The following is a 12,148-nucleotide window of genomic DNA, read 5'->3' on the forward strand; positions in this document are numbered from 1 at the left end:
GCTGTCCACTCTCTCCACTGGGCACTCGTTGATGACGGGGGTCTGGTAGTTCCTCTCCTGCTTAGTGCTGAAGTCCACTATCAGCTCCTTTGTCTTACTGACGTTTAGAAGGAGGTTGTTCCTCTGGCACCAGTTCTCCAGATTCCTAATCTCCTTCAGGTAGGCCGTCTCGTTGTTATCAGAGATCAGGCCCACCACGACGGTGTCGTCAGCAAACTTGATGATGGTGGTAGAGCTGGTAGTGGCCACACAGTCATATGTGTACAAAGAGTACAGCAGGGGGCTCAGAACACACCCCTGGGGGGCTCCAGTGCTGAGATCAAAACAGCACAATCTTCACACCAGCATTGTCACCAAAAATATCACCTCTTTTATACTACTTGTTTAAATTGTATCCTACCTACACCCGTTTTCACATCTTGTCTTGTGTGATTAGGTAGAGGATCATTAGGAAGTCCCTCTCGGGGGGACGCTCCCACAGAGCTTAAATCTGGAACTCTCCACCATTTGACCTTAGACCCGAAGAAGATTCTAGGATGAGAGGTGAAACGTCTTCAAGCAACTTAAAGAAATCCAAATGCTTTTCTTTCCAAGCTCCTTAGACTACGACGACCTGGATGACTGAGAACCTTTACAGACATAAGAGAAAACAAAAAGCTAATTTATTCATCTGAATGCAGGAAGGAAGAAAGACAATGGGGAGGTTGAAGGTTCTATTTAGCATCTTTATCACGGACAGTGTTACAGCCTTTTTGCTGACAGAGACATCACTCATGGCCATCACACTAAACCAGAGTAGAAACAATTAAACAGCATTTAAGAAAACCCCCGAGCACTGGGCCATGACTGGTCTCACTGTGTTAGAGCTGATGAACAACATCAATAATCTGCAAACTTTAACCTCTAACAGTGTTTTGCTGCTTTACCCCAATTTTTCTAAAGATGTGTTGTCTTTTGCAGGCCACCACTGTAAATATGAATGTGGTCTTTGGCTGATCAAATAAAGCTCCACCTTGTGGAATAAATTAGTATTACATAGAAATATCGCCCAGCCCCAGTTCAGCTTTAAACTAAATTTCAAAAAGTAAAATACAAATTAAGACTTCAAAACAATGAAAATACAAAACTATAAAAACACTGAATAACTTCATCCACGTGTGACATCAGCTGACACTCTTTACAGGAGTCCATCTGAACTCTGTGCAGCCTGATCTCAAGGTTTTTAAGTCTGACCCCAAAACCAGAAGAGGATCTTTCTGCCTCTGCAGATTCATTTTGATTTACTGATTTCAGTCCTGCATGATCACGCTGATGTTTGCACAGAGCAGATAATGAAGTGAATGTTTTTGCACATTGGCAACAGTGAAAACGTTTATTTACAGTGTGGGATCGTTTGTGTTTGGAGTATGAACTGAGATTCCTGAAGCTCTGGTCACACTGGTCACAGGTAAATTATCTTACATGTGTGTACGTTCATGAAGGTTAAGATGCCTCGATCGTGAGAAGCTTCCGTCACAGTGTTTACACTTGTATGGTCTCTCTCCGGTGTGGACTTGTTTATGACTTTTAAGGTGACCTGCAAAGGTGAAGGATGACCCACACTGGTCACAGATGTGCTTTTTAACCCCACTGTGAATGAGTTCATGTATTTTTAAATTAGTTCGAGTGGGGAAGCCTCTCACGTTCTTTGCAATAGTTGGTTCTGTCTTCACTGTGTCTACGTTGATATATTTTTAGGGTCTGTTGCAGAGTCAAAGTCTTTCCCACCACCACAGCGACGACAGGGTTGAGAACTGGATCCATCTGTGTCACTCTGCTTCTAAACAAAGACACAAAGACAGTGTAAGTCGGGGAATTCCTTCAACATTTTAATTCTGAAAGTCGCCTGAAATAAAGAGCATCTCTGCCAATGTCCAATTACACTTTACTGTTTTCATTATAACACTCAGCTTAATGGGATACAATAAATGTCTTTGATGTAGAGGAACAGCAACAAGCACTGGTACCCTGGCTGCAGACAGACTCTCACCATACTTTGAGGACATTTAAATAAAACTCACAAACTATTAAAAGTAAGCTGATTCTGAGGGGGTCAGGTGGGATACACTGATTGGTTTTAGTTAGATGACCCTCCTGTTGTTCAGTTAGTAAATACAAGTAAAATGGATTGATTCTTATAAAGCACTTTTTTACTCTGCCTGAGCACTCAAAGTGCTTTATACAACACGGTAAAGCACTTTGCATGCTAGAGTAAAGTGACCTGGTACTGAGACTCAATAGGTCTTTGTTGTAGAGCAGGCGTAGGCAACCTTTCTGATGATGAATGGCATCTAAAATTTCCTCAAAAGTCAATGTGTCATCGCAGGGCAGGGATAGCTCAGTAGGTAAAGTGGTCGCCCCATGATCAGAAGGTCGGCGGTTCGAATCCACTTAACGGCTACCCTGAGGTACCCCTGAGCAAGGTACCGTCCCTACACACTGCTCCCCGGGCGCCTGCTTAGTGGGCTGCCCACTGCTTCACTGAGTGAATGGGTCAAATGCAGAGAAAAACAAGTAATTTCCCCATGGGGATCAATAAAGTATCTATTATTATTATTAACAATAAATTTAATAATGCTGCATATCAACAGTTGCACACTATACAGAACAACTTTATAGAACTATATTTGCTATATTTCAAAAAACACTTTTTATCCATAACATAACATTTAACCATAACAGCAAAGGAAATATACAACAGAAAATGCAGATGGTAAAACAATGATAAGAAAAAAGTAAACTGGGCATATATGACTTTTCTTAATTCAGGGATTTGCAGGTTAATGTGATCCCTGCCCCTGCTTTGTATTTGCCAGTTGTATTATCTGGGGACCACATTTTGTAACTCGCTGAAGTGTCCCGTTTTTCAACCCAATTCTGGTCTCTGACTTCGGACGGCTTTGCACCTTTTCTGCCAGGATTTTTTCTAACCACATCAAAACAATCCACAAATCGTTCCAGAACATTTCCACAGCTATGCCATCTGATAGCACAGTGGAGTGGGATGTCTATGCATGAGCTATCCATCTCCTCGAGCACAGACTGGAATTGGCGGTGTCAAAGCAGATCGCTTAACGATAAAGTTCACGATTTTTGCCACTGTGGCCATGGCGTCATGAAGATCTGAATTTGACATCTTGGCACAAAGGTTTTCTAACTCTTTTATTCAGTGTTGTTTAATGATGAGATGACCAACTTGTTCCTCAATTAAGGTAACAGCACCCCTGTGTTTTCCAGCAATGGCTGGTGCATCATTATTTGTCACAGCACAATGTAATGCCAATGCCTCGCTCATCAAAACACTCCTTAAAAACCTTGCCAATACCCTCACGTGGTGTGAATAAGGCACGGTGGGACCACAGATCATCATTTAGAGCGTGTTTTCACACGGCGGACGTGATTGCAGACCTGCACGGCGTCGCCGACCACGCCTCACCACACCCCACATCACGTTTTTTCAGGCATCGGGGTTAAGCAGAAGAGTTCCTCTTGTACTTCCACATCACAGGATCTTACCAGAACAGCCAAACGTGGAACCTCACTGATATCAACGCTTTTGTCCAAAGCTACACTAAACACCTGGGCTTCTTTCAAAGCAGCTGTTTGTTGGGCTCTGACATTGTTACCTATTTCCTGGATGTATCATTCCACAGTTCTGGCTGATGCAGGTATGTCTTGAATCCTTGCTTTAATTGCATCTTTGTTTGGAAGCCCATTAAATAACATCTCTGAGCTTGAGAGAAAAGCCTCCTTAATAAATTCTCCGTCTGTAAACAGCTCTCCATGTTTAGCAATGCACTGCCCAATACGAAAACTTACTTATGGTCCATGATGTTTAGCAGCTGTAAAAACGTGCAAGAGTACTTGCTTGCTTCTCATATCTTGACACAGCACGTGTAATTGATTCAACTTTCTCTGCCTCATACTTGAAGCTTCTTGATCTTTCATCTCAAACTGTTGTTTAACATTGGAGGTCTGGCAACCAACACTCTCAAGGCAAAGGGCACATATAGCATGATCTTTCTGTTGCACAAAACCCCAGTCTTCTGTCCAAATTGGCATAAAAGTCCAGGAATTACCTTTTTTTGCTCGCTTTAAGGCCATATTATACAGGACTGGCTAGCTAGCAGCATCCCTCTCCCCTGTAATTTTTAGCCAATTGGAAAATCTCCTCCTTGAATCGCTACCTTATCGTGGTGGAGGGGTTTGTGTGTCCCAGGGATCCCAGGGGATATGTTGTCTGGGGGCTTTTGCCCCCCCGGTAGGGTCTCCCATGGCAAATTGGTCCTGGGTGAGGGACCAGACAAAGAGCGATTCATAAGACCCTTATGAAAAGAACATCGAGGGAACAGTTTACCCTGCCCGGGATAGGGTTACCGGGGCCCCGCCCTGGAGCCAGGCCCGGGGAGGGTGCCCGAGGGCGAGTGTCTGGTGGCCGTGCCTTAGTCCATGGGGCCCGAAGAGGAGACATGGGCCTATCCTCCCGCAGGCCCACCACCCGCAGGAGGCGCAATAGGGGTCGGGTGCATTGTGTGCAAGTAAGCTATTAAGACTCGAATGTACACTGTGTTCGTGTTTTCCTCCAAAACAATAAGCTCTGTTGGAGCAGCCTTTCAACGCCTCTCTCTGTCTCTCGCAAGAAAAGTTGACCCACAAAAAAAAAGTAAAGCTATTTTTCGGCTATGAGCCCGACACGGAACCCATATTAGTCAGAGGTCCCTTTACTACGGTTCAGAGCCGCAGACCTTCAGTAACAGTAATAAATCACACAGCAATAGTACATTCACATAGTTGTAAAAAGCATGATAATATGTTAAGTAATCCAAAGTATTCAGAATACTTTACTCTCATTGAGTAACGTAACGGAATACATTTTGGGGCATGTATTCTGTAATCTGTAATGGAATACATTTTAAAAGTAACCTTCCCAACACGGTATATGGGGCACAACGATAGTGGGTCCATTCTTCATCAATGGAAACCTCAAGGCCACTGGATATTTGAAATTGCTACATGATGATGTGTTTCCCTCTTTATGCACTGAAGCTGGCACGTTCCCTGAGTTTTTCCAGCAAGATGGTGCACCACCACATTATGGGTGCCAGGTCCGAGCATCACTAGATGAACAGTTTCCTGGAAAGTGGATTGGTTGTCGTGGGCCAGTTGAATGGCCCCCAAGGTCTCCCAATCTGACCCCCTTAGACTTTTATGTTTGGGGTCATCTGAAGGCAATTATCTATGGTGTGAAGATACGAGATGTGCAGCACCTGAAACTACGGATACTGGATGCCTGTGCTGGCATTTCTCCTGCGGTGTTGCTATCAGTGTGCGAAGAGTGGGAGAAGAGGGTTGCATTGACAATCCAACACAATGGGCAGCACATTGAACACATTTTAAGACAGATATCTGTGTTTATCTGTGTAAGACAGATAAACACTAGAACGGCCTGTGAACATAGTTATAGTGGAAAAAGAAGCCAGTTTCTCTTTGTTTCCCTCTCCACCATTGTGTTTATTATATTTGAATGAAAGTGCAACTGCAAATCCTCAAATATGGATGCAAAGTTACAGTAATCATGGTTTTTAGTTTGATGACTTATTATGTTCTTTACTGACATTTTCAAAATTCCAGTAGATGCCATTGAGTCCAGTAGAATTATTAACATGCGAAAACAATTTAATGAGAAGAGTTGGTCGAAACAGTCAGTCTTAAATAAGAAGATAACAATATACATACATACCTCACAGTAACTGCACTTGCAGAGTTTCTTTCTGGTGTGGATCTGTTGGTGGATTTTAAGGTAACGTGGTGCTTTAAAAGTCTTCTCACACAGGTCACATTTATAAGGTCTCCCCACAGTGTGGGTAAACATGTGGCGTTCTAAGTCTTTATATCTCACAAACGGTTTCCCACACTGATCACAGCAGTAAACGTCATTTCCAGTGTGAATGCGGAGGTGAATATTTAGGCTGCCTAGCAAGTGGAAGGTTTTTCCACATATGTGGCAGCTGTACGCCTTAAATCCAGAGTGGATAACTTGATGACGCTGTAAGAGGCCACTGTGGGTAAAAGCTCTGCCACACTGATCACAGCGGTATGCTTTAACTCCACTGTGGATGAGTTGGTGTGATCGTAAGCTTCCAGCCAGGGTAAAAGATTTTCCACACAAGTCACAGGTGTATGCTTTAATTCCACTGTGGATGAGTTGGTGTCTTTTTAAACTAACAGCCTGGGTAAAAGACTTTCCACATAAGTCACAGGTGTATGCTTTAAAGCCACTGTGGATGAGTCGGTGTGTCTGTAAGTTAACAGCCTGGGTAAAAGATTTTCCACAAAAGTCACAGGTGTATGCTTTAACTCCACTGTGGATGAGTTGGTGTCTTTTTAAGCTTCCAGCCGAGGTAAAAGATTTTCCACACAAGTCACAGGTGTATGCTTTAACTCCACTGTGGATGAGTTGGTGTCTTTTTAAGCTTCCAGCCTGGGTAAAAGATTTTCCACACAAGTCACAGGTGTATGCTTTAACTCCACTGTGGATGAGTTGGTGTCTTTTTAAACGTCCAGCCTGGGTAAAAGATTTTCCACACAAGTCACAGGTGTATGCTTTAACGCCACTGTGGATGAGTTGGTGTGTTTTTAAGCTTCCAGCCTGGGTAAAAGATTTTCCACACAAGTCACAGATGTATGCTTTAACGCCACTGTGGATGAGTTGGTGTGTTTTTAAGCTTCCAGCCCAGGTAAAAGATTTTCCACACAAGTCACAGATGTATGCTTTAACGCCACTGTGGATGAGTTGGTGTGTTTTTAAGCTTCCAGCCCAGGTAAAAGATTTTCCACACAAGTCACAGATGTATGCTTTAACGCCACTGTGGATGAGTTGGTGTGTTTTTAAGCTTCCAGCGTGGGTAAAATTCTTCCCACACTCGTCACAGCTGTATTTTTTCTGCCCCTTTCTTCTGTGAGGTTTGTCGTCCTCCTGAGAGCGCTGACTTCTCGCTCCGTGTTGGTCCTGCAGTGACAGAGATACAAACAGAGGCAGTGATTAAAATGCAGTCGTGGAACAAACTGAAACTGACTCCATTAGTGGAATCAAAGATGTCAACAATCACATTGTAGGTGTGTTACCACCACCTTCTAGTGATAGTATGACATTACAATTATGAGCTACAATGAGAGTTGTAACCTGCACACAGGTTCAATAACAGATATTCTTGCTCACCTTTTGGGTTGAAGTCATTGTTTCCTCTGTAGTGGCTGAGCTGAGTCTAAATGGCTCGTCTCCTCCTGATGATCAGCTGGAACAAAAATATATTTATATGTATTTCATCCTTGACCAAACGAAGCTGAGATGGAAAGCTCAAATCCACTCAAACTAAATATCTTCAGTCAGTGTGTCAGCCTTATTAAATTCCGTTCTTTTGAATTCTTTTGGCGACAGAGAAAGACTGGACTCAGAGTAGTCAAGCTAAAAAAAAAAAAAAAAAAAAGATATTCATTTTACATTTCCGGAAACGGAGGCCTGTCACACTAACACACGCTTTTTCCATCTAGTTTCCTGTGTTTTATTAATATGGTGCAGCAGCTCTATACTTCTTGTTTCTTAACGTCCCCTTACTGAAGCCTCTGTTGCTAGGCAACCTGTCACCCTCTAACCTCGTTCTTTCTCACAGACTTTATTACAAAGCACAAAAAACAATATAATCAGAAAATAAGGACTAAGGATATATATTTATTTCGTAACAGCCTCTAGTTAAAAACAGTGGTGAGAAAATGCACTAATGAACCTCCACTGATTGAGTAAAAGAAGTTTGGTGCTTCATTTGAACCTCATAGATTTTATTTTAAAAAAGGAAAAGAAAAATACTCTACAAAACAGAAGGTGAGCTGATAGTAAGAGGGTCATCATCTGACACTACATCAAGATTCTCAGACCATGTCATGGTTCACTTGATCCCTGCAAACAGGCACAAACTGAAACTGTCTTAAGCTTTTGTGAAGACACTGAAGCAGTGGACTGATGAGGCTGTGGAGAATCTGCAGGTGTGTCTGGACTGCACCGACTGGCAGGTTTTCAGGATTGTTAACAACAATTTGGATTATTATAGAGATGCTGTGACATCAGCTTCTGTGAGGAAGCTGCACAGCATCACACACCAGGGTGAGTTAGAATAATGACCAGCTCTGGTTCACAGCTAAGAATATATATATTTAAATCCTAACAATACCCAACAGGATTAAAAACATTCTTCTTCTCCCAACTCACCAAGAGCTGCACATTAACCAAGAGCTGCACATTAACCACCACATTATATTTTAATTCACAGCGCTTTCAAATATGAACTTTCATCTCTGTTTCATTAGTTTTTGTTAACATCTTCCTGTGCATCACTTTACAGCAGCCACACTCATTAAAATGAGACTTTGTAGGAGTTCACTTCCTCTCATGTGTTCATCCACAGCAGCTGTATGGGCTCAAAATGTGGTCATAAATATTTTGTACTTGTAAAAAAGATTTGTGTGTGCGTAAAAAAGATTTGTGTGTGGACTTAGAAAAAAAACCCCTGCAAGTTACAAGTACGGATTTTGACCCTATTTTTCTTCCTTTCATCTGATTGGTCAATGTCATGTCAATCACAAATGTAACAATCCAATCAGAGAACAGATGGGTTTGGCTGTCGAGGGGCGCTTTTTTTGAACTGCAGGTCTTTGAAGGGAATAAATGCCCTTTTACATGCCAACCCAGCGTTTTCCTTCATCACCACGAAGGAAAACAGTCTGTGGTCGTCCGAGTTTGGTGATTTTTGTGTCACAGGACTACGTGTTTAATACAGGGACTTCCACAGCCTTTTCAACAGCGCTGCGGACCGCGGGTTGGGGGCGGGCAGTGTTTTGGAAATGACAGTCTTCATTACAAAGCTTTCTTCGTTATGAATTAGCATACATGTTTTTATTGAACATTTGAAGAACCAGCAAAAAAAACAAACTCTTGTAGAGGACATAAAGTCAGAGATAGAAAAGACAAGGAGCAGGTGCATCTAGTACAGGTAGAGCTGCTGCAAAAACCCACAGAGCCCAGCAGCCAGCAACAAATTCTGGATCCTTTGCTCTTAGTTAGCAGTTAGCATTAGCAGCACATCCTGCGTCCGATGTGAGCAGCAATGGTCCTGGGTCAGCCCTGACTTTGTGTTAAACTAATCCCAAAGTAATAATGGTATTTCTAACCACTGACATACCACAACTTTTTCCTTTCAACAGCTACTGAAAGTTAGGGGACCTAGCTGCTATCGGATATTTATATAGCGATCCTCCAGCTTCAAACTGTATCACCCTTCAAGGACCTGCAGTTCAAAAAAGCGCCCCTCCGACAGCCAAACCCATCTGTTCTCTGATTGGATTGTTACATTTGTGATTGACATGACATTGACCAATCAAATGAAAGGAAGAAAAATAGGGTCAAAATCCGTACTTGTAACTTGGAGGGTTCTTTTTCCCTAAGTCCACACACAAATCTTTTTTACACATACAAATCTTTTTTACAAGTACAAAATATTTATGACCACATTTTGAGCCCATACAGCTGGACAATAAAGTTTATTGTGACCCTGATACTGCAGCAGATCGCTCTGACTTCCTGTTATCACTTCAAATAGAAACGAGGCTGTAGAGGTTTGGTGCAGGCAGAAAAACAGCTTCAGGGACAATGAAAAGACTCGGTGTTTACCTTTAGATGAGCCCACAAACCGAGAGAAACTCCGCGATGAAGCTGCAACTCTTTCCAAACACAGGAAACAGATCAGGGAGCAGAGACCCACGTGGTTCACGCTGATCTCAGCTACGATCCAGGAGACAAGGGTGGGCAGATCGATGCAGATATCGATCAGGACGTTGGTAGTGGTTTATGATCGATGCTTTAGTTTGTTTCTCTCCTCTAAGTTCACTACTTTACTCCCGTTTCATGACAAAGCAGCTCTCTCTGCTCGACTCCCGTCCTGCACACATTTGCTCCGCCCCACTCTTCCGACTCTGCTGTGGTTTGTTACTGTGTGGTCACGTGACTGCGCTACACATCGTGAGTAGGTGGGGTGTTTTCCAAAAGTACCTCCTCTTTCCTTTTCCTCTGTTCTTTTCCTGGGCCTCGTTGAAAACGTCATCATGGGAAGGAGAATTGCTAAGGACACAGGAAAAGAGAAGAGCGGTGCTGAGAATTGGAACAGCCTTACACTAGTCTCTCCGTATCAATGGCTGTATCCCAATTAAGACACCGTACGCTTGAAATACGCGCACTACGTGTACTACGTACGGTGCGCGGAAGTGAGAGGCTTGTGAAATGGGACGGTCTAGCCTTCGTCGGGCCGTTCAGGTTGCCTAGCAACCATGATACTATGATGATGATACAGCTTTGTTTGACAGAAATGAAGGAGAAAATTTTTTTTGTTGGTCATTCATTTTTGTCATGACATCACTTTGATTAGTTGAGTATCTGAGGCTGAGACCACGAGACTGTAAAAACATGATTGTTGGGCTTTATTTCTGTACTGAACAGTCATTTCAAGATTAGTTAGTAAATAACAATTATACATATATATATATATCGGGTCCTCTAGTCCTGGGAGCTTGAGGGTCCTGCAGTATCTTAGCTGTTCCCAGGACTGCGCTCTTCTGGACAGAGATCTCCGATGTTGTTCCCGGGATCTGCTGGAGCCACTCGCCTAGCTTGGGAGTCACCGCACCTAGTGCTCCGATTACCACGGGGACCACTGTTACCTTCACCCTGCACATCCTCTCGAGCTCTTCTCTGAGCCCTTGGTATTTCTCCAGCTTCTCGTGTTCCTTCTTCCTGATATTGCTGTCATTCGGAACCGCTACATCGGTCACTACGGCCGTCTTCTTCTGTTTGTCTACCACCACTATGTCCGGTTGGTTAGCCACCACCATTTTGTCCGTCTGTATCTGGAAGTCCCACAGGATCTTAGCTCGGTCACTCTCCACCACCCTTGGGGGCATCTCCCATTTTGACCTCGGGACTTCCAGGTTATACTCGGCACAGATGTTCCTGTACACTATGCCGGCCACACAGCAGTGTGCTCTCGTGACAGAGCGGCTGTGTGTATTTGTGGCCTCGCTAGCAATGCGGCATTTCATCTCCGAGGAAGTTATCCCAGAGAGAAGTAAAGCAAGTGAGTAAGTTCATCTCTGAATGTTTGTAAAGCATTCCCGTGTTAAGCTTAACAACCGATGTATGGAGCAAGTGCCTCTTCTCCCTCCCTCTCCTGCTGCTAATTCCATCGTGAAACTGATTAATGATCAGCTTTTCGGCTTTTCTGTCGCGAGTCCTTCTATCTTTGTTTTTGGTCCACTTTGCGCCAGAAAGAGGAAACCAGCGGCTGAACAACAGCAGAACGTTTAAGCTTGATAAGCTGTTGTTAGAATTTATTTAATATTACTTTCTAGACCAGGATCTTTTTCTACGTAACTGACGGCTGGTAAGTTTAGCCAGGGGGGCCGATAGGGCATTAACAGGGAAAAGGGGGGCACAAAGGCATAATTTTCTTTTTTATTCTGTTTTAAAATGTCTAGCTTTTAATAAATAATTATCTAAATCTTACACCCAAAGTTTTAATCTGATGTAAAATGTATAGAAGTCCAATACTGTAAATAGTAACTGTTAAGTCTAATATACCCTAGTAAGTTATAGTACTATTTCCTTTGGGAAGGTACCATCTGTGCAGTCTGCAATTCTGTTGAAGAAAGATGCTGAATCTATTTAATTATCGTTGAAAAATAATTTATTTATGTGCATTTTTTTCACACTGCATCAAATTAAAGTTGATTACATTGATTAAGCATCACGAGGTGGAGGGTGGGGGCTGGTTCCCTATTTTCTTTCTTTTGCTTGGAGTTTGCAACCCTATTCGTACCAGAATAGGAAGGATGGTGTTAGATTTGTATTGTTGATTGTCATTTATGCTTAGAGATATCTACTGATTGTATGCTTATAGTTGTATAATTAATGCCATGGTTTTTAGATGAACTGCTGGACTTCCAGGCCAGCAGGTTTAGGGAAGTCGTTTATGGGGTCACACTATAACTGACCCCCCCCCCCCCCCCA

At 42.9% G+C, this 12,148-nt stretch overlaps 1 pseudogene across 1 annotated transcript; it reads right to left on the reverse strand.

Annotated features, from left to right (window-relative positions):
• Positions 1-331: 331 nt before the first annotated feature.
• LOC147321621 (uncharacterized) lies at positions 332-10,030 on the reverse strand (annotated as a pseudogene). Its single transcript, XR_015130991.1, has 4 exons — positions 9,761-10,030; positions 7,259-7,334; positions 5,780-7,048; positions 332-1,819 (listed from the first exon to the last, which is right to left on the reverse strand). The product of XR_015130991.1 is annotated as an uncharacterized LOC147321621 (transcript).
• Between the last annotated feature and the right edge of the window lie 2,118 nt (positions 10,031-12,148).

The sequence above is a fragment of the Aulonocara sp. 'chitande type north' Nkhata Bay genome, linkage group LG9 (assembly GCF_057382095.1).
Source record: "Aulonocara sp. 'chitande type north' Nkhata Bay isolate Kocher_YH1m ecotype deep benthic linkage group LG9, A_spYH_male_GT1.1, whole genome shotgun sequence".
Classification (NCBI taxonomy): domain Eukaryota; kingdom Metazoa; phylum Chordata; class Actinopteri; order Cichliformes; family Cichlidae; genus Aulonocara; species Aulonocara sp. 'chitande type north' Nkhata Bay.